Source organism: Nycticebus coucang, chromosome 6 (genome assembly GCF_027406575.1).
Source record: "Nycticebus coucang isolate mNycCou1 chromosome 6, mNycCou1.pri, whole genome shotgun sequence".
NCBI classification, from domain to species: domain Eukaryota; kingdom Metazoa; phylum Chordata; class Mammalia; order Primates; family Lorisidae; genus Nycticebus; species Nycticebus coucang.
This window is the reverse complement of record NC_069785.1, coordinates 127,024,364-127,045,439: the sequence shown is the minus strand read 5'-3', so window position 1 is coordinate 127,045,439 and position 21,076 is coordinate 127,024,364.

Sequence of the window (21,076 nt, the reverse complement as noted above, 5' to 3'; positions counted from 1 at the left end):
TTCTTGATGATTATTGATACTGAACATCTTTTCATGTGTTTCTTGGCCATTTATGTTTTTTTTGGAGAAATGTCTATTCACATCTCCCATTCTGTGGGTTACCTTTTCACTCTTTTGATAACTTCCTTTAATGCATAGAAGTTTTTTCATTTTGATGAAGTCTAATTTCTCTACTCTTTTTGTTGTTGTTGCCTATGCTTTTGGTGCTTTATCCAAGAAATTCTTAGATTTAAAGTTTCTCCCCTAAATTTTCTTATAAGAATTTTTTAGTTTTAGCTCTTGCATTTAGGTCTTTGATCAATTTGGGGTTAATTTTTGTGTATAGAGTAACGGTCTAACTTCATTGTTTTGCATTTGAATATTCAGTTTTCTTGGTACCATTTGTAGAAGAGACTGTTCTTTAATCATGGAATAGTTTTAACATCCTTTTTTTTTTTTTTTTTTTTTGTAGAGACAGTCTCACTTTATGGCCCTCGGTAGAGTGCCGTGGCCTCACACAGCTCACAGCAACCTCCAACTCCTGGGCTTAAGGCGATTCTTTTGCCTCAGCCTCCCAAGTAGCTGGGACTACAGGCACCCGCCACAACGCCCGGCTATTTTCTGGTTGCAGTTTGGCCAGGGCTGGGCCCGAACCCGCCATCCTCGGTATATGGGGCCGGCGCCCTACCGACTGAGCCACAGGTGAAAAAATCATTTGACCATATATGCAACGGTTTATTTCTGACTCTCTATTCTATCCCATTGGCCAGTATATCTGTCTGTATGCTGGTGCCATGCTGTTTTTATTATTGTAGCTTTGTAGTAGACTTTGAAATCAAGAAATGAGTATTTTGACTTTTTATTCTTTTAAAGCATGTGGTATTATAACCTAAACTTGTAAATTGTATCCTATATGCCATATTCTATTTATTAGGCATCAATCAATAAATGGAAATCACCATTAATGATAAGAGATTATGTAGTGTATGACTATCAGAGATGGGCATTAGTGGGGTCACTTTGTAGGCTGCCTGTCACAACTGCTTTTCCTTTTTTATAGAATACCTACAAACATTTCAGGAGATGGCATTATTTTGCAGCTCACAGTTTGAGGAAGAAAACTGAAGCAGAGACACACTACCGAATCCCAGAAGGACCATAACTTTAGTGTTTTGGTGTACCCTACCCAACTAAGTTAGCCACAGTGACTTTATGAATAAGATGAACAGAAAAAATAGGGGTCTGTGCTTGAGCTGCCCTGAAAGTCTACTTGGAGGGTCTAAACCCCATGAGAAAAAACATTTATTGAAAAAAAATGCAATAAATACTTACCAATTGTCAGCTAGCTGCCTAGCATTTTACCAGGTGCTATCAATGAGACCTCAATGTACCTGTCAGTGAGTCTCACCAAGCTGAGAAGCATGATAAGTGAGGTGAGATCACAAAGTAAAGTCTCCCCCGCCCAGGTTGAGTGGCTTATAAATCCTGTTATAACAGAAGTTCTGGGGAAATGTTATGAGCATGGAGGGTATTTCTGGAAGAGGCATTATTCAGACACCCTGGGGTAGTAGATGAATTACATGCAGAAGGTGACTGTATTAACCAAGCTGCAGCAGGGAGTCTGGAGGAGAGAAGAATGGATATTAGGGCCATTAGAAGGGCCTGAAAGCCTAGTGCAATCAATATTCTAAGCAAAGGGGAGTCTTTGTGCTGGGGCAGTTGCTCACACCCTGAGAGGCAGCAGAATCTGAGGCAGTGGGGATCTGACCACCCCCCGCCCCGAGGCATTTCATTTGGCTCCCAGAATAATAGGTTGCCTGAGTCTATCTATTTCAAATGCACCCTTTAAAACATCTAATTATTTTTTATATTTAGCAAAGTCATGCCTGTCCATAGTTAAAAATCAAATAATCCAAGAAAGCTTACGGCAAAAAGACCAGCTCTGACTTGAAAAAGAAAAAAAAAAAAGATCAGCTCTTATATCCACTTTTCCTCCCTCAGGAATACTGCTCCAGGGCAGCAGCCCAGGAAGCTCTTTCATCTGCTTCTTCTGCTATTTACATTCATATTTCTAAGTAATATGCTCATACACCTATTTCTTTATATCACTTTTACATGGTAGCCATTGACAACCCTACATGCTTGATGAATTCCTCTGTCAAACCTCTGGATCTAGAGTTTACACATTAAAAAAAAATGTTCCAGGCCTCCAACAATAATTATATTTTCAATTATCCATTTCTTATGAGGCTAGTTTAGGTAATTGATCTTTTCCCAAGAAGTTAACCATTTGTGAAATATAGTTTCATAAGATTTATATATATATATTTTTTTCTTTTTTTGAGACAGAGTTTTACTATGTTGCCCTTGGTAGAGTGCTGTTGCGTCACAGCTCACAGCAACCTCAAACTCTTGGGTTTAAGCAATTCTATTGCCTCAGCCTCCCAAGTAGCTGGGACTACAGGCTCCTGCCACAATGCCTGGCTATTTTTTGTTGCAGTTGTCATTGTTGTTTCGTTGGCCCAGGTTGGGTTCGAACCTGCCACCCTTGGTGTATGTGGCTGGCGCTGTAACTACTATGCTCTGGATGCTGAGCCAAGATTACATTCTTTTTTTTTTTTGAATTCTGTTGGCATAGTTTTTTTTTTTTTTTTTTTAATTGTTGGGGATTCACTGAGGGTACAATAAGCCAGGTTACACTGATTGCAATTGTTAGGTAAAGGCATAGTTTTAAATTATTTTATTTTATTTTATTTTTTTATTGTTGGGGATTCATTGAGGGTTACACTGATTGCATTTGTTAGGTAAAGTCCCTCTCGCAATCATGTCTTGCCCCCAGAAGGTGTGGCATACACCAAGGCCCCACCCCCCTCCCTCCTTCCCTCTCTCTGCTTTTCCTCCCCCCCATAACCTTAATTGTCATTAATTGTCCTTATATCAAAATTGAGTATATAGGATTCATGCTTCTCCATTCTTGTGATGCTTTACTAAGAATAATGTCTTCCACTTCCATCCAGGTTAATACGAAGGATGTAAAGTCTCCATTTTTTTTAAATAGTTGAATAGTATTCCATGGTATACATATACCACAGCTTGTTAATCCATTCCTGGGTTGGTGGGCATTTAGGCTGTTTCCACATTTTGGCGATTGTAAATTGAGCTGCAATAAACAGTCTAGTACAAGTGTCCTTATGATAAAAGGATTTTTTTCCTTCTGGGTAGATGCCCAGTAATGGGATTGCAGGATCAAATGGGAGGTCTAGGTTGAGTGCTTTAAGGTTTCTCCATACTTCCGTCCAGAAAGGTTATACTAGTTTGCAGTCCCATCAGCAGTGTAAAAGTGTTCCCTTTTCTCCACATCCACACCAGCATCTGCAGTTTTGAGATTTCTGTGATGTGGGCCATTCTTGCTGGGGTTAGATAGTATCTCAGGGTGGTTTTGATTTGCATTTCTCTAATATATAGGGATGATGAACATTTTTTCATATGCTTGTTAACCATTTGTCTGTCTTCTTTAGAGAAGGGTCTATTCATGTCTCTTGCCCATTGATATATAGGATTGTTGGCTTTTTTCATGTGGATTAATTTGAGTTCTCCTACTTCTGTTTTTTTGTTTCGTGGTTTTTGGCCGGGGCTGGGTTTGAACCCGCCATCTCCGGCATATGGGACCGGCGCCCTACTCCTTGAGCCACAGGCGCTGCCCAATTTGAGTTCTCTATAGATCCTAGTTATCAAGCTTTTGTCTGATTCAAAATATGCAAATATCCTTTCCCATTATGTAGGTTGTCTATTTGCTTTGGTTGTTGTCTCCTTAGCTGTACAGAAGCTTTTCAGTTTAATGAAGTCCCATTTGTTTATTTTTGTTGTTGTTGCAATTGCCATGGCAGTCTTCTTCATGAAGTCTTTCCCCAGGCCAATATCTTCCAGTGTTTTTCCTATGCTTTCTTTGAGGATTTTTATTGTTTCATGCCCTAAATTTAAGTCCTTTATCCATCTTGAATCAATTTTTGTGAGTGGGGAAAGGTGTGGGTCCAGTTTCAGTCTTTTACATGTGGATATCCAGTTCTCCCAACACCATTTATTGAATAGGGAGTCTTTCCCCCAAGGTATGTTCTTGTTTGGTTTATCGAAGATTAGGTGGTTCTAAGATGTTTTAGTTTCATTTCTTGGTTTTCTATTTGATTACAAGTGTCTATGTTTCTATTTTTGTGCCAGTACCATGCTGTCTTGACCACTATGGCTTTGTAGTACAGACTAAAATCTGGTATGCTGATGCCCCCAGCTTTTTTTTTTTTTTTTTTTATTATTTTTTTTTTTTGTAGAGACAGAGTCTCACTGTACCGCCCTCTGTAGAGTGCTGTGGCGTCACACGGCTCACAGCAACCTCTAACTCTTGGGCTTACGTGATTCTCTTGCCTCAGCCTCCCGAGCAGCTGGGACTACAGGCGCCCGCCACAACACCCGGCTATTTTTTTGTTGCAGTTCGGCCGGGGCTGGGTTTGAACTCGCCACCCTCGGCATATGGGGCCGGCGCCCTACTCACTAAGCCACAGACGCCGCCCCCCCAGCTTTATTTTTATTACTAAGAACTGCCTTAGCTATACAGGGCTTTTTCTGGTTCCATACAAAACGCAGAATCATTTTTTCCAAATCTTGAAAGTACGATGTTGGTATTTTAATAGGAATGGCATTGTATAGGTAGATTCCTTTGGGAAGTATAGACATTTATTACTAAGAACTGCCTTAGCTATACAGGGCTTTTTCTGGTTCCATACAAAACGCAGAATCATTTTTTCCAAATCTTGAAAGTACGATGTTGGTATTTTAATAGGAATGGCATTGTATAGGTAGATTCCTTTGGGAAGTATAGACATTTTAACAATGTTGATTCTTCCCATCCATGAGCATGGTATGTTCTTCCATTTGTTAATATCTTCTGCTATTTCCTTTCTGAGGATTTCATAATTTTCTTTATAGAGGTCCTTCACCTCCTTCGTTAGGTATATTCCTAGGTATTTCATTTTCTTTGAAACTATGGTGAAGGGAGTTGTGTTCTTAATTAGCTTCTCATCTTCACTGTTATTGGCGTATACAAAGGCTACTGACTTGTGGACATTGATTTTATATCCTGAAACATTACTGTATTTTTTGATGACTTCTAGGAGTCTTGTGGTTGAGTCTTTGGGACAAGATTACATTCTTGAGCAAAGACAATGGTGCCTTTAATTTCTTCTGTAAGGGTAAAGATTTTCTCTGATAATGTTTCTTATTTTGTGATCTGTTGCTCACTTTTTTTTTTCTTTCGAGACAGATTCTCACTCTGTCGCCTTTGGTGGAGTGCTGTAGCAGCATAGCTGGCAGCAACCTCAAACTCCTAGGCTGAAGAGGTCTTCTTGCTTCAGCTTCTGGAATAACTGGAACTATAGGCACCCACCACAATGCCTGGCTAGTTTTTCTGTTTTTAGTAAAGATGGGGCCTCCTTTTTACTCAGGCTGGTCTCGAACTCCTGAGCTCAAGCAATCCTCCCGCCTATGCCTCCCAGAGTGTTGGGATTAGGGGTGTAAGTCACTGTGCCTGGCCTTTTGTTGCCCACTTATTTAAAAATGATCAGGTTAGCTAAATTTTTTGTTGTTGTTTTTCAAAGAACCAGGACTTAAGCTTATTTATCAATTCTATCATTTTCTCCACATTTCCTAATTTTTTGATTACTGGTTTTATTTTTATTAGTAATTCCTTTTGTTTCTATGTAACATTTTCATTATATTATTTTGACATGTTTCATAATTTCGTTGTGGTTTGCTCTTTGATCCAAAAGTTGTTTAAGAGGATAGGATCCCCCCCCACACCTTGTTAGCGTTTTCTATTATTTTGGCATTTTTTCTTTATTTCTTATAGTATTTTTAAAATATTTAACAGTTCATTATAAAGGATATTACCAAGGATATTACAGATGAAGAGATGAATAGGGTGGAGATATGGGGGAAACGGTGTGAGCGTCTTTGCCCTTCCTGGCACCTCACCCTCCAGGGACCTCCACATGTTGGGCTGTCTGGAAGCTCCACTCATAGTACCTTTAATAAATATCTACTGGGTTCTTGTTCTGTCTTCCTTTAAATTATTACTCATCTTTGAGTGAAATGAGTTCTTCCAAGACCCACTATGTGAAGGACAAACTGTGTTCTGGTCCAAGGAGGTTTTCTTCCAAATCCCAGGTTGTGTGTCAGCGAATTCTTTCAGGTTTATGTTTCTATAATCAGCAGAGGTTAACAGCTGCAAGGCTGAACTGTGTCTCTTGCCTCTACCTTTCACAGGTATTTTCAGGTTTTCTTTTATTCCATATGATGTCCTTTTCTGTTTCACCTTCTCTTAGTTACCTTTAGGCAATTTCCAAGAAGAAAAAAGGGAAATGCATCTTTACTCTGACCATGTTCAAACCAGAAGCCATGATTTCATTTTTCATCTTAAAAAAAAAAAAAATTGTCCACTGCTTTAGTTCTGTTGAGGACAATTCAGGAAAGTTTAAACAAGTTTTTTTTTTTTTTTTTCATGACACCACTGAAGTGTAGAGGAGAAGATTGACAGATGTTATAATGGACACATGAGTTTATGCCATGGAAGATCAGAGGAGGGAGAGAGATCAGCTTTGCCTGGGAGTTCAGAGCAGCCATCTTGGAAGAACAGATACTTGAGCTTGGTTTTCAAGGGATCAGCATAGTATTTATAGGAATGGGTGAGAAAATGAAGGGAATGGTTGAAGCCAGTAATTTTCACACTGAATGTATGTTCATATCACCTGGTATTTGAAAAATTGTCAGAGGTTCTGATTTGGGGCAACAAGGAGTAATCACTGTCTCTCCCACTGAATGCATCTAGAAACCCTGGACAGGATGATGGGAGCGGCTGCTTGAGGACTCTGAAAAGGAAATAGAGCCAGGTGAATTGGGGATTAAGATCAGAATTGGACACCCGGTGACTGAGTCAGCAGCGAGTTTACTAATTTTTTTCTTTCAGTGTTCCCTTGGCCTGAGCCCAACACATCCCAAAACCCAGAAGCAATCACTGGAATGCAGACAGAGTGTTCTAGGAGAAGCTTCCTCGTTCTGGCTTGAGGAGCAGACAACTTAACAGTCAGGAAGAATGAAGAAATCTCTCCCTGCTCTTTTCTCCTTACTCTATTCCCTCAAGTTTTAGCCCCGGAGTAATCGTATTTCAGCAACAGTGGCTTCGATAGGAGTCCAGAAAATCCTAATCACTGAGGAAGTGAAACCTTCTCTTTTAATTTGTGGAGTTGTGGTCCCCAAAGGGATAGCAAACGCCCATTGCCTTTTCTCTTCTCTCTGTCTTTCACTGATTGCCCAAGATGCAAGCACAGCCTCAGAAAAATGCAGCTTTCTGGACAGTGACTGGAAAGGGGAGCCTCCTTCCCCCCTCACAAACCAGAAAGTGCTGGAGAAGTCACAGGAAGGAAGCTCAGGAAGGTGATTCCATAAAGTTACTTGTGATCCTGGGCTCATCACCTAGCTGGGCTTGCATGTTTTTGATCCTGATCAGCATATTAAAGACTTTGACAGTTGAATTAACAGACCATTGCCTTGGTCCTTGTCATAAAGTAACGCCATATGGCACAAATCCAAATTATACTAAAGGCTCTGAAGACAGAAATGACATTAGAACCATGGCCCATAAAAGCCAGATTAGAATTTGTGACCTGAACCTAGCCAGTTTAATTGCTTATAATAACAAAAATATCAAAATTCTTCACTGGATTTAAACATAACATAACATTCTCCATTTGGTTTAAGTATAACCTAATGTGTTCAGAGTCTCATAACATAATATATCCAAAATGTCCAGGATACAATCCAAAATTACTTGGCATAAGAAAAAACAAGGAAACCTCAATTTACAATGGAAAAGACAATTGATGTCACTGTTGAGATTGTGAGAGGTCACAGATCTTGGAATTATTTGACAAAGACTTTGAAGCACCTTTTACAAAATTGCTTCAATTAGCCATGATGAATACTCTTGAAAAGAAAACCGCTGGGTAGGCTCAATAGCAGAAAGGAGATGCCAAAGAAAGGAGTCAATAACTTGGAGACAGATTGACAGAAATTATCCAACTTGAACAACAGAAAGAAAAAAGAAAGGATAAAGTTTCAGGGGGCTGTGGGACAAAAATAAACATTAGAAGGAGAGGGAAAAAAGTGTAGCATTGAAAGTTTGAAGTAATAATGGCTAACAACTTCCCAAATTTGATGAAAGACGTAAACCTACAGATTCAAGTAGCTCAGTGTGAACTTCAAATGTGATAAATCCAAGGACTCCCACCTCTAGACACACTGTGGTCAAATTGAAAACTAAAAGAAGGCTTGGTGCCTGTGGCTCAAGCGGCTAAGGCACCAGCCACATACACTTGAGCTGGCGGGTTCGAATCCAGCCCAGGCCCGCCAAACAACAGTGATGGCTGCAATCAAAAAATAGCCGGGTGTTGTGGCGGGTGCCTGTAGTCCCAGCTACTTGGGAGGCAGAGGCAGGAGAATTGCTTAAGTCCAGGAGTTGGAGGTTGCTGTGAGCTGTGATGCCACGGCACCATACCCAAGGCGACAGCTTGAGGCTCTGTCTAAAAAAAAAAAAAAGAGCTAAAAGAAGAAAACTTTGAAAACAGCCACAGAAAAATGATACATTACCTATAAATAAATAGTGATTTAAACAACTACAGGCTTCTCGTCAGGGACCATGAAGTATAGACGAAAATGGCACAACACTTTTAAGGTGCTGAAAGAAATATAAACTGAGTTCCCCAAATACAGCAAGATGTGTCTTTCAGAAAGAAAGATGAAATACAGGCATTCTTAGACTAAAAGCAAAACAAAACAAACAAACAACCCCCCCCCAAAAAAAAATAAAACATCACCAGAGGAACCACTTTAAAAGAATTGCTAAAAAGAAAATGACCCCAGAAGGACGTTTGAATCATCAGAAATGAAGGAAGAGGAGACAGAAATCTGGACAAGCATACGAGAATATTCTTCTCTTGCGCTTTTTACAATATGTTTGATGTTTAAAAGCAAAAATTCTGACCTTGTTTGGTGGCATTTCAATGTATACAGATGTAATCTATAAGACAACTATGAGTATGTGTGTAAAGAGACTTATATGTTGGCAAAACTTAAATGTTCCACTCAAAATGACAAAGACCTCGTTAAGAGAATGACAAAACTGGGAGAAATATTTTAAAATCATATATCTGAGAAAAGCTTGTATCTAGAGTATGTAAAGAACTACCAAAACTAGTCAGTAACAAAACCAACCAAATTTAAAAATAAGCAGAAACTTGAACAGATACCTCACCAGTGAGTATACATGGATAGCAAATAGGCACATAAAAAGAGGTCCAACATCATTCGCCATTAAGAAAAGGATAATTTAAACCGTAGTGTGATCCCTCTGTATACACTCTAGAAAAGCTAAAATTAAAATATTGAGAGCGCCAGATGCTGAGAAGGATGCAGGAAAGCTGAAACTTCAACACATTGCTGGTAGGAATGAAAAATGGTACAACCACTCTGGAACAAAGTTTAGAAATTTCTTATAAATTAACATATACTTACCAGATGACCCCGAATTTTTACTCCTAGATATTTATCCTAGAGAAATGAAAACTTACATACACACAATGCCTGTGCACAAATATTTATAGTAAGTTTATTTGCAATAGTCAAACACTGGAAACAAATCACATTATCCTTCCACAGGTTACTGGGTAAACGATAGTGCATGAACACAAAGGAATAGTACTCGGCAATAAAAAGGAATAAACTGTTGATGCATACGAGGTCGGCCAATTAAATTTCCAAACTCCTCCTACATAAGGTGTTACCTACTGTGCTACTGAATATCAACCACGGTCATCTTTGAAGTACTCCCTTTGGGAAGCCAGACACTGAGGCCAATGCCTAGTCCAACCTTCAAAGCAATTTTTCTAGGATGAGTTTGAGAACTTAATTGTCAGACCTTACATGAGGACAGCCTGTTGTCCATTCCAGAAGGAGTTCCAAAATTGCTTTGAAAAGTGGATAAGGCACCGGTGTCAGTGCAAAGTTCGAAGGTGACTGTAGTGAAATTCAGCAATGAGGTATTTTTTCTAGGATGAGTTTGTGAACTTAATTGTCAGACCTTTTATGGAACAGCTTGGATGAATCTCAAAGACCTTGGTGGAAAGAGTCTCAAGAGTTATGAAATGTGAAATTCTACATATATGTCATTCGGAAAACACAAAACTATATTTATGGAGAATAGGTCATTGGTTGCCAACGATCAGGAGTGCAGAGAGCATGAGGGGACTTTCGGGTCTCCTGGTTGAGGGGGTGGCTATGTGACATATGCATGTGTTCAAATTGCAAGACCTGTAAACCAAAAGGAGTCAACATTGCTATATGATAATTACAAAATTAAAACTGAAAACATTAATGGTGGACTCCTGATGATGGGATGTGTACATATTCAATGTGAAGCCCTTTCAACTAAATTTTTCATAACAGTATGTGGGAATAAAAATTGCCAATGCCTAGGCCTCACTCCCAGAAATTCTGATTTAATTGGGAAGGCCTGAGCAATTTGTATTTTATAAATCTCCCCTGGTTAGTAGCGATGGACAGGGAAGGGCTGGTGGTGAGGGGCAAGGTTTTGTAAAGCTGAATGGGTGGTTCCATTTACATACATTTTTCTTCCTCCCTGCTACCCAGTTGTCAAATAGTCTTTCACGATAGATTTACTAGATTCAGCAACTGACTCTTTAACCTCATGGTTTCCTCCTGGTCCTCTCCCATCATGAATTGTTTGCCATTTTAACCCTTGAAACTGAGGCCTGTGTTCCCTGGCCTCTCTGATTGTGTTTACGTAGCCTTATCTTCACTGCTGTGCATGCTCCACACCAATACGCCTTTGTTCGTGCAGTTCTCTCTCTTCCAGAAATATCTTCCGCTTGTTTTTAGAAAATAACTCCACATTTAATTATCTTGGCTATGGAGACTGGAACCGTTCCCTAAGGAGTTCTAAGCAACGAAGCCTGGAAAATGTGAATAAAGTTTTCTGCCACCCATGATAGTGATAATTAGGAGAGGAAAACTGTACTTAGGGATTTGCAGGTGGACAATGGGAAGAGGCCAAGGGCAATAGGCAGGAATAGAATCCCGAAGGCAGCCTGGAATATTGGAAAGAATCCGGCTCAGAGATCAGTGCATCTATCCTCTTCTTGTTTGGTCTCTTCTATGAGACACTCTGTGGCTTGGGCCATCTGCTAAATATCTTCAGGATTCAGCTGCGTCATCTGGAGAATATGGGATTTGAACCAGATGACCTCTACCTACCATCCCCTTCTAAACCTCATTCTATATTCTGGTAAGATTAAATGCCTCTAGGAGGGACAGACTGTCATCACTCGTTTTCGTATTATCGTAAATTACTTAAATGAACCTTCTTTCTTAAAAACTGACATAGCCTAAGATTGAAGAAAAGTGAGAGGTTTTTTTTTTTTTTTTGGTTTGGGACAGAGTCTCACTCTGTTGTCCTGAGTATAGTGCTGTTACAACATCATTACTCTTGGGCTCCAGCCATCAACTTCCCTCAGCTTCCCAAGTAGCCGGGACTACGGGCACCTACCATGATGCCTGGCTAGTTTTTCTATTTTTAGTAGTGATGGGGTCTCTCTTGCTCAGGCTGGTCTTGAACTCTTGAGTTCAAGCAATCCACCTGCCTCAGTCTCCTGGAGTGCTAGGATTGTAGGCCTGAGCCACTGCATTCAGCCAAAAAATGAGTTTTGATTGGAATGTAGGGAGAGTGTATAATTTGGAAATGTAAGGGTATTTTTTAACAAGTAAGACTGAGAGGATGCAGCCCAGCAAGAGAGCAGTGTGAGGTGGTGTTATCTTCACAACACAGATGAGACAGGAGGTAGGGAATCAGGTATAATGGCGCCCAGCTAGCAAGGGAGCTCATTAGAACAGAGGTGCTCTGGAAGGAGAAGAGAAATGGGGAAGGAAGGAAGGAGAGGGCTTCCTCAGGCCAAAGGCAGGAAGGAGGAGGAAACACGATGCCTTGATTTTTCCTTTTGCTGCACCTAGAGATTACTCTGGCTCCTTTTCCAGGCTTTCTGCTCTTGCCCAGAGTCCAGGAAAAGGAAGTGACTGCAGGAAGATTTGGGACTTTTATGCAGCCAATAAACTCCCATAATACTATGCATTGGAGAGAGAATCACAGGTTTACTCAAATTTTCTAAAATAGGGGCTTTTAAGGAAAGTTTGACTAATTACCGTGATTATGAGTCTCTTGCCCAAATGATAGCTGGGCCTTACCTAGTATAATTCTTTGGTTCCTAGGCACTTAAGTGGTCTACTGTGATACGTACTTTTTAAAAAGCACTTCCAAAGAGAGTTGGAAATGGGTCCCTCTCGCGGGTGGGAAGAGAGAGAGAGACTGGTAGGTACTATTACTTGGAAGTAAGATGGGACATCTAGGGAACAAGCTTTCATGTTTCCTGCCCTTGGGCAAGACTATGATTCCATGCCTAAGGTCTGTGAATATACCAGCCTCTTGGCTGGAGCCTAACACCTGTCTCAGGTCCTGCTGGGCGCTGTGGAGTAGTGTAACATACAGTTCTTTGAGAGGATGATCTCAGCCACCATTAGAAGCATAATACAAGTGTCTTGTTAGCTTCAGTCTAGAAATTAACAGTTCACACCACTGGGTGGCAGTATGGCGTTTCTCTTTGTTTCTCCTAAGTGGCGACCGTGTATTTTCAGGACGTAACTAACAGTGTTCCTCCGGGGGCCAGCACAACCACTCCCTGTGTCCTGTGTCTCTATCCCTACACATTCTGAGCCACAGCTGCACGCGCTGTGTGTGTGTTGTTGGTAGGGATTTAGAAGAGAGAAGGATAAATGCTTACGATCAATTCCGTCTCCTCTTCCTCATGTTGGCTTTCTGCCCTTCTGAACTGCTTGGTTAGGTCTTTGTTTTATTAATAAAGATTTGTAATAAATGACTGATACAAAGGGCAAGCCAAACACAACACGGTCGGAGAAATTCATTTCTAGGCCGAGATGTAAAATACTTCTGCTGAAAACATTCTTTTGGGGAAAGGAAATAAGATTTTTTAAAAGAATAAACTGGTGCTCTTTGCCAAGGGACTAAGGCGGAGGTAGCAGAAGGTGGCGCCTGCAGAGGTTACGTGTAGAGCTGCTCTGCCATCTGGTGGACTAAGTGGCACCTGCAATTTGCAAATTGCACTCGGGGCCCCAGCTAAACAAGAGAATGAATTACCAAACAAGCTAACAAAAAATCCTTAAAAATCTTGAATAAATAAGGCTAATAAAAGGTTGCCAACTTTTTATTTTACCAAATATTTAGAAATACAATACAATATTTTTACAAATTGTATTTATGTTTGGCAATATTACCTTTAAAGGATAATAATTCCTCAAGAAAAAGTAGAAACTCCCAAACTGAGTTTTTCATTCATCTCAAGGGAAAAAAAAGGATAACTTGTTTTTTTTTGGGGGGGGGGAGACAGAGTCGCAGTCTGTTGCCCCCGGTTACTGATGTGGTGTCATAGCTCAGAGCAACCTCAAACTCCTGGGTTCAAGGGAATCATCCTGCCTCAGCCTTCTGAGTAGCTGAGACTACAGGCACCTGCCACAACACAGGGCTAGTTGTTCTATTTTTCACAGACATGGGTTCTTGCTCTTGCTCAGGTGTTCTGGAACTCCTGAGCTCAAGCAATCCACCTGCTTCTGCCTCCTTCGGTGCTACGATTACAGGCTGAGACATGACACCCAGCCAGGGTAGCCCTTTTAAGTGAATATTTGGTATCATTACATTTTTCTTATTTTTGTGATTTTGTTATAAAAGGGTGAAAAATTTACCAAGGCTTTGTACTGGTTTAATATTAACCAGTTCTTAATATTTAAGAACCACTGTTGTAAAACACTTCATGCAAATATTTTAAAAATATCTGAGGTCTGAAATATTTCAGGATAGGGAGGGACTTGGAGTTGAACCATCATATTGAAAATTGACTTTAGGAACCATTTTCAGCCAAACATTTTCTTTAAAAAAAAAAATTGTCATTGTCTTGAGGATTCTGGAGGGGTTCTTACACTTATTCTATCTTTTCATGTTTCAGGAACAAATTGCCTCATTCTAGTGTTATCACAGTACTTCCCTGGTGTTTCTTGAGTCTTAGGTTTGTGTCTGTTGATTGTCCCAGTTAAGCTGGAGCACCTGCCATTTGTTATGTGTATATTTATGAAGTGCATAATGTCCCAGTATGCCTTAAGTACACTATAAATCATACATAAACTAGAAAAAGTCCAAATATGAAATAAAAAATAGAAAGAGAAATTCCTGTTTTCTCTTCCCATCCTGTGCCCTTAATGAATCTTCAAGTTCACTTTAGAGTTTCCTAGTCTGGTCTATCAGTTCATCTTATATCATTCCTCTGCTCCAAACTCATGAATGGCTTTCCCATATGGAATTCTAATTCTACAACATGGAATTCCAAACCTTCCAGAGCATTCTTTCAGTATACCTAAATAAGCTCTAGTCTACTTCCAGTGTATTTGAAAGCACATGTAGTGAGAATAGGAAGGAGTCAGTCAGGTTAGGTCAGGAGTGACACAGTTGGTCTTATGTGACCTTCACCTCCTGTCTCCCATTGTCGCTGTTTTGTAAATTTAGCTCCTACCCTAAAGATGCTTGTCTTGAATAAGTTTAAGAAGATTAATTTAGGAAATTGACTTTTGAATTAGAAATGTTATAATAGGTCATTTAGTCATGCTGATTATTATTTAAAATAAGGGTTAATGTAGTCTTTGCTTTCGGATTGATTTAGGAAATTGAATTTTGAATTGGAAATGTTATAATAGCTTGTCACTAATTTGTGCTGATTATTATTTAAAATAAAAGTTAATGTGGTCTTTGCTTTGAACCTTTATGGATAAAGCTATGATTCTGGAAATGGAAGAACAGAATAGTCTTGGAGAAACAACTCTCACTGTTTCCCAGAATTGCTGGCTTTCTGACAAGTAGAGTTTGTTGGACCTGTCTCTGTTTCTGCATATTAGTTGACAGTGACAGCCAGCCAGACCCTCTTTGTCGGACAACATATTGGTACCTACAGTAGTTGTCAGCTCACTCAAATCTAGTTCTGATCACCCCTCTCCTCTTACAGACTCATCTTCCTTCTTCAAGAAGGTGTCAACTGTTGCCTTCTCTGGAAAGGGACATGCTGAGTCCCAAAAGATCTCTCTTGATCTTCCCTTTTAATTCAAATGGAATTTTTGGTCAATTTTCCTCAGTGCTTGAGGAAAAACAGCCTGAAGTAGAGAAGATGAAGTAATTAGTAGTATGAGATATAATGGCTGTGTTGCAGGAAGACGAGTCCCAACAGAGAGAAAGAGGACCCAAACCCCAGGTTTAAAAGAGGAAGGGCTTTATTTCAGCCAGTGGAGCGAGGGCACAGAATAATTCAAAATGGCTCTGCTCGCCCAACTGAGGGAGGATACTTGAGAAGGGTGAGGTCTAGAAGAACAGGTCTTCTCAAGGAGACCACAAGGATACACATGCAGGGTCCTCTCCACGGTGACTCAGCTCTTGGGAATTTGTAAACTTAACTTCCTGAAACTTGGAAATTTCCAAGTTCTGTGAAATCCTGTAGTTCTGTAGGGGTGGGAATAGCATCTCCCGCTTGATTCAAACTGGCCAATGAGAAAGGTACCTGTGGGGTGGAACTTTTTGACTGTCAATAAAAAGGGAAAGACCAAGGCAGTCGGGGAGCGCCGCCATTTGGAATTCTTCTATGCTGTAAGCTCCCAGCTGGTGAATAAAGCCCTTCCTCTTATAAACGTGGTGTTTGGGTGCTCTTTCTCTCCGTTGGGCCTGGTCTTCCTGCAACACAACCAGTTCAGTCTTCTCCTTTTTATCCCTAGTCAAAAAGTACCCACAGGTACCTTTCTCATTGGTTAGTTTGAATCAAGCTGGAGAAGTGGCTCTGGTTTTTACAGAACCACAGGCTTTTACAGAAGTTTCCAGGTCCCAGGAAGTTAAGTTTCTAAAAATTCCTAAGAGCTGAGTCATCATGGGGAAGACCTGGCAGGTGTACCCTTGTCGTCTCCTTGAGAAGACCTCTGTTCTCTTAGACCTTACTTTTTCTGGGTATCCTCTCTCAGTTGGAAGGGAGTCAATTCCCATTAGGGGGCTGTGGCTCAGTGAGTAGGGCGCGGGCCCCATGTACTGAGGGTGGTGGGTTTGAACCCCGCCCTGGCCAAACTGCAACAAAAAATAGCCAGTTGTTGTGGTGGGTCCTTGTAGTTCCAGCTACTCATGAGGCTGAGGCAAGAGAATTGCCTAAGCCCAAGAGCTGGATGTTGCTGTGAGCTGTGATGCCACCGTACTCTACCAAGGATGACAAAGTGAGACTCTGTTTCTAAAAAAAAGAAGAATTCCCATTAGATTAGAAAATATTTGTATCCTTGGAAACCCCAAGAAAATCAGCAGAAAAATTGTTTGAGCTAATTAAAAACATTTAGTAAAGTGACACATAAATCATTGATTTTCTATATAACAGATAATTCAGAAATAAAATGAAAAGTAATCCCAATCACAAAATAACCTCCAAATGGGGCTATCTCAGAATAAAATTAATAAGCAATATGGTTTTGTGGCTGAAAACAACCATAAAATTTTTATAGAAAGATAAAATTTAAGAGATGAGAAAATCGTCTCCACCATTTACTAACTATGTGACCCTGGGCAAGTAATTGATCTTTTTGTGTTCATTGTTATGATAAAGAATTTGAGTGGTATTTGTCCCTGGCTTCTGAAGGAGAGATTCTAAATCCTGGAGATTTCATCAGTAATAGGACGACCTTTGTTATTCATGTGCCCTTTGGACCATGACTAAGTTAATGCTAATGAGATGACTCAGGATGGGAGATGGCTTTGTCAGAAAGACTGAACGTGAGATTAGAGGATTTGGCCTTAAGCGGAATAATATCACTCCAACTTTTAGGGAAAGCAAGGGGGCTCCATATTAAGTTAAATCATGTCATCAGTGATTCAATCAATTATGCTTGTGTAATAAAACCCCAATAAAAACTCTGGACACCAAAGTTCAGTGGTGGTTCCTAGGTGGTGAACACATGGATGTACCAGGAAGATATCATACCCTCATTCTGCAGGGAGAGGAGATCCTCCCATATCTTGCTTTGTGGTCTCTTCATTAGACTGGCCCTGATTTGTCTTCTTATAATAAAACTAATCGTTAAGTAAAGTATATTCCTGAGTTTTATGAGTGCTTCTAGCAAATTATCAAACCTGAGGAGGTTTTTGAGAGGGAGGATACCCGGAAAAAGTAAGGTCTAGGAGAACGGAGGTCTTCTCAAGGAAACCCCAAGGACACATCTGTGAGGTCCTTCCCGTGGTGACTCAGCTCTTAGGAAATTGTAGAAACTTAACTTCCTGGGACCTGGAAATTAATGCTTGCTTCTGCTTCTGTAAAAGCCCACAGTTCTGTAAAAACTGGAGCCAGCTTCTCCAGCTTCTCCTCACTCTCCAACAGGACCAGAAGACAGGTCCTGTTGGGGAGTGAGGCCATTTTGAAGTCTTATGTGCCATCGCTCTGCTGGCTGAAATAAAGCCCTTCCTCTTTTAAACACAGTGTTTGGGTGTTCATTCTCTCCACTGGGCCTCGTCTTCCTGCAACAGTTGGTACCCCCAAATTTGTATCCAGTTTGTCATTCATATGGATGACCTGGGGACCCCTGAACTTGTGGCTGGCATCTGAAGTGAGAACAGTATTGGTGGGGACTATGCCCCCTAACCTATGAGGTTTGTGATATCTCATAGTAGTTAGTGTCAAAATTGAATTGTAGTACTGTAGTTCCCTAGTTTCTTTTGTAAGATGGGAATTAATGATCATATTTATTGGGACAATAAATGTATCAGTACATGGTTATCACTGGAGAAAATACATAATGTTTGGATGGCAATTCTTTCAAAATTAACACATAGTCAAAATCGCAAAGCAAGTATTTTGCATTCCTAAATTTCACCTTAGAGGAAAATATTAAGGACAACTTGAAAAGTGGAGTAATAAATGAAATTCTCTACCAGGCAGTAAAACATCTAATGCTACAAAGAACAGTGTGGCACTGGTGCTGAAATGGTGGCACAGAATACAGAGTCCAGGGATAGGTAAGGCCCTAAGGATGTAGTATGTTCTAATGGTAGCTTTTCAAAGTAATGGCAAAATATATTCAATAAATAATGCAAGGACAGGCCGGGCATGGTGGCTTATGCCTGTAATACTAGCACTCTGGGAGACTGAGGCAGGTGGATTGCCTGAGCTCACGGGTTCAAGACCAGCCTGTGCCAGAGTGAGGGGATAGGCATTTAATTTTCCATATACAGACTAAGGGTTACCTAAAGGGGAAATTTAGATTACTGTACTGGATTCAACTAACTCAAGACACTCTTTCCTACTTAACAATGGTGTAGGCACCAGCCTCATGCACCAAGGGTGGCGGGTTTGAACCCAGCCTGGGCCAGCTGAAAATAAAATAAAAAAGTAAATTTCTTGGGTGGTACCTGCAGTTCAGTGGGTAGCGTGCTGGCCCCATATACCAAGGGTAGTGGGTTCGAACCCAACCCTGGCCAAATTGCAACAAAAAATAGCCGGGCGTTGTGGCGGGTAACTGTAGTCCCAGCTACTCGGGAGCCTGAGGCTTGCCCAAGCCTAGGAGTTGGAGGTTGCTGTGAGCTGTGATGCCACAGTGCTCTACTGAGGGTGATAAAGTAAAACTCTGTCTCTAAGTAAACAAAAAAAAGGGCGGCACCTGTGGCTCAAAGGAGTAGAGCGCCAGCCCCATATACTTGAGGTGGCAGGTTCAAACCTGGCCTGGGCCACAAACTGCAAAATAAAATTAAAAAAGAAAAAAAACCCCAAAACCCGCAAATCAAAACAACAGTGTAGGAGGTTATGAGAACACTGGATCAGCAAGTCACAAAATAAATAAGATTTATTTTCTCTTTAACCTTGTATTTCATACATAGGAGGGATTAGGGAGAGAGGGAGGAAATTTTAGAAGTTGTAACATAAATAAAGACAGAGGAAAGGAAGTTTGGGATATGTTTGGAGAATAGCGTGCAATCCAATTTGGCTAAATTGCTGAGTGCATACGGGGCATACTGCAGTGAGAAATTGGTAGATATATAAGTGAGATCTGAGCACCATCAAAGGATTTAGAGCAGAGGCATGTGATGATAGGACAGTCCTCACATGTAATGTTGAAATATTTGAACATTTCTTGATTTACAAAAAGTAGTGACTTCGTAAGTTTTCTCCTAGCATTTGAGACAGCTGTCCTGCGTTTCTGTGATGTTAAAGCTAATTTTTATTTCTTGACTCTGGATCCATCAGCAGGAACATTCTAATGTATATATTTTTATTCAATGAATTCTTTGGTTGTTTTTATAATTCCCTTAGTTTTGTAATTCCTTTAATTTTATTTTAAAAAATCGATAAGTAACAAAAATACATAGTATTTTATTTTTAAAATTGATACCACATGTTTATATGGTACATAATGATGTTTCAATACATATAATGTGTAGTGATTAAATTAGTGTAATTACAATAATCTCAAACATTTACCATTTCTTTGTGCTGGGAACATTCAATATCCTCCTTCTAACTATTTAAAATTACAGTCTTGTAGAATACTGGAACGTATTCCTATCTACCTGTACTTTTGTGTCCTTTGACAAATCTCTTCTGATCCTTTCCTTCTCTCTATTCTTCCAACCCTCTAGTATATTCTCTTCTATTTTTTACTTCTTTGAGATAGACTTTTTCTTCTTAAGCTTCCACATATGAATGAAAACATGTGGTGTTTAACTTTCTGTTTCTTGCTTATTTTACTTAACATACTGTCCTTCAGTTCTATCCATCTTGCTACAGATGACAGAATTTTCTTTTTCAAGAATGAATGGTATTCCATTATCTATATTTACCATATTTTCTTTATCCATTCATCTGTTGTTGGACACCTTGGCCATTGTGAATAGTTTTGCAATAAACATGGGGGTGCAGATGTCTCTTTGATATACTGATTTACTTTCCTTTGGATAAATGCCCAGTAGTGAGACTGCTGGATCACATGGTAGTTCTATTTTTAGGTTTCTGAGTAACTCTCATACTGCTATCCATAGTGGCTGTACTAGTTTATATTCCCACTAACACTGCAATAGAATTCCCTTTTCAACTTGGCACAATGGCTCACACCTGTAATCCTAGCACTTAGGGAGGCCAATCTGGGAGGAACATTTGAGCTCAGAATTTTGAGACCAGCCTGAGCAAAGCAAGACCCCATCTCTATTAAAAACAGAAAAATTAGCCAGGCATTGTGGCATGTAGCTATAGTACCAGCTACTTGGGAGGCTGAGGCAGGAGGATCACTTGAACCCAGAAGTCTGAGGTTGCTGTAAGCTAGGCTGATGCCATGGCACTCTTTTGAGACAGAATGAGACTGTCTCAAAAAAAAAAAAAAAAAAGTGTTCATAGCAATAAATGCTTACATCAAAGAACTATCTATTCAAATAAGCAACCTAATGATACATCTCAAGGAACTATAAAAACATAGACAAACTAAACCAAAAATTATTAAAAAGAGAGTAATAATAAAGATTAGAGCAGAAATAAACAAAATTCAGGCAAAAATACATAAAAGATCAATGAAATAAAAGTTTTTTCTTAAAAAGGTAAAGAAAATTGGTAAACCTTTAACTAGGCTAAGGGAAAAGAAAGAAAATCCAAATAAAAATCATAATTGAAAAAGAAGACATTACAATGGATATCACAGAAATAAAAAGGATCATTACAGATTACTCTGAAGTATATATAAACATATACAAAGATCTAGAGGAAATAAGCAAATTCCTGGACATATATGCCCTACCAAGATTAAGCCAGGAAGAAATAGAAAACCTGAAGAGATTAATAAAAGTAACAATATTGAATTAATAATAAAAGGTCTC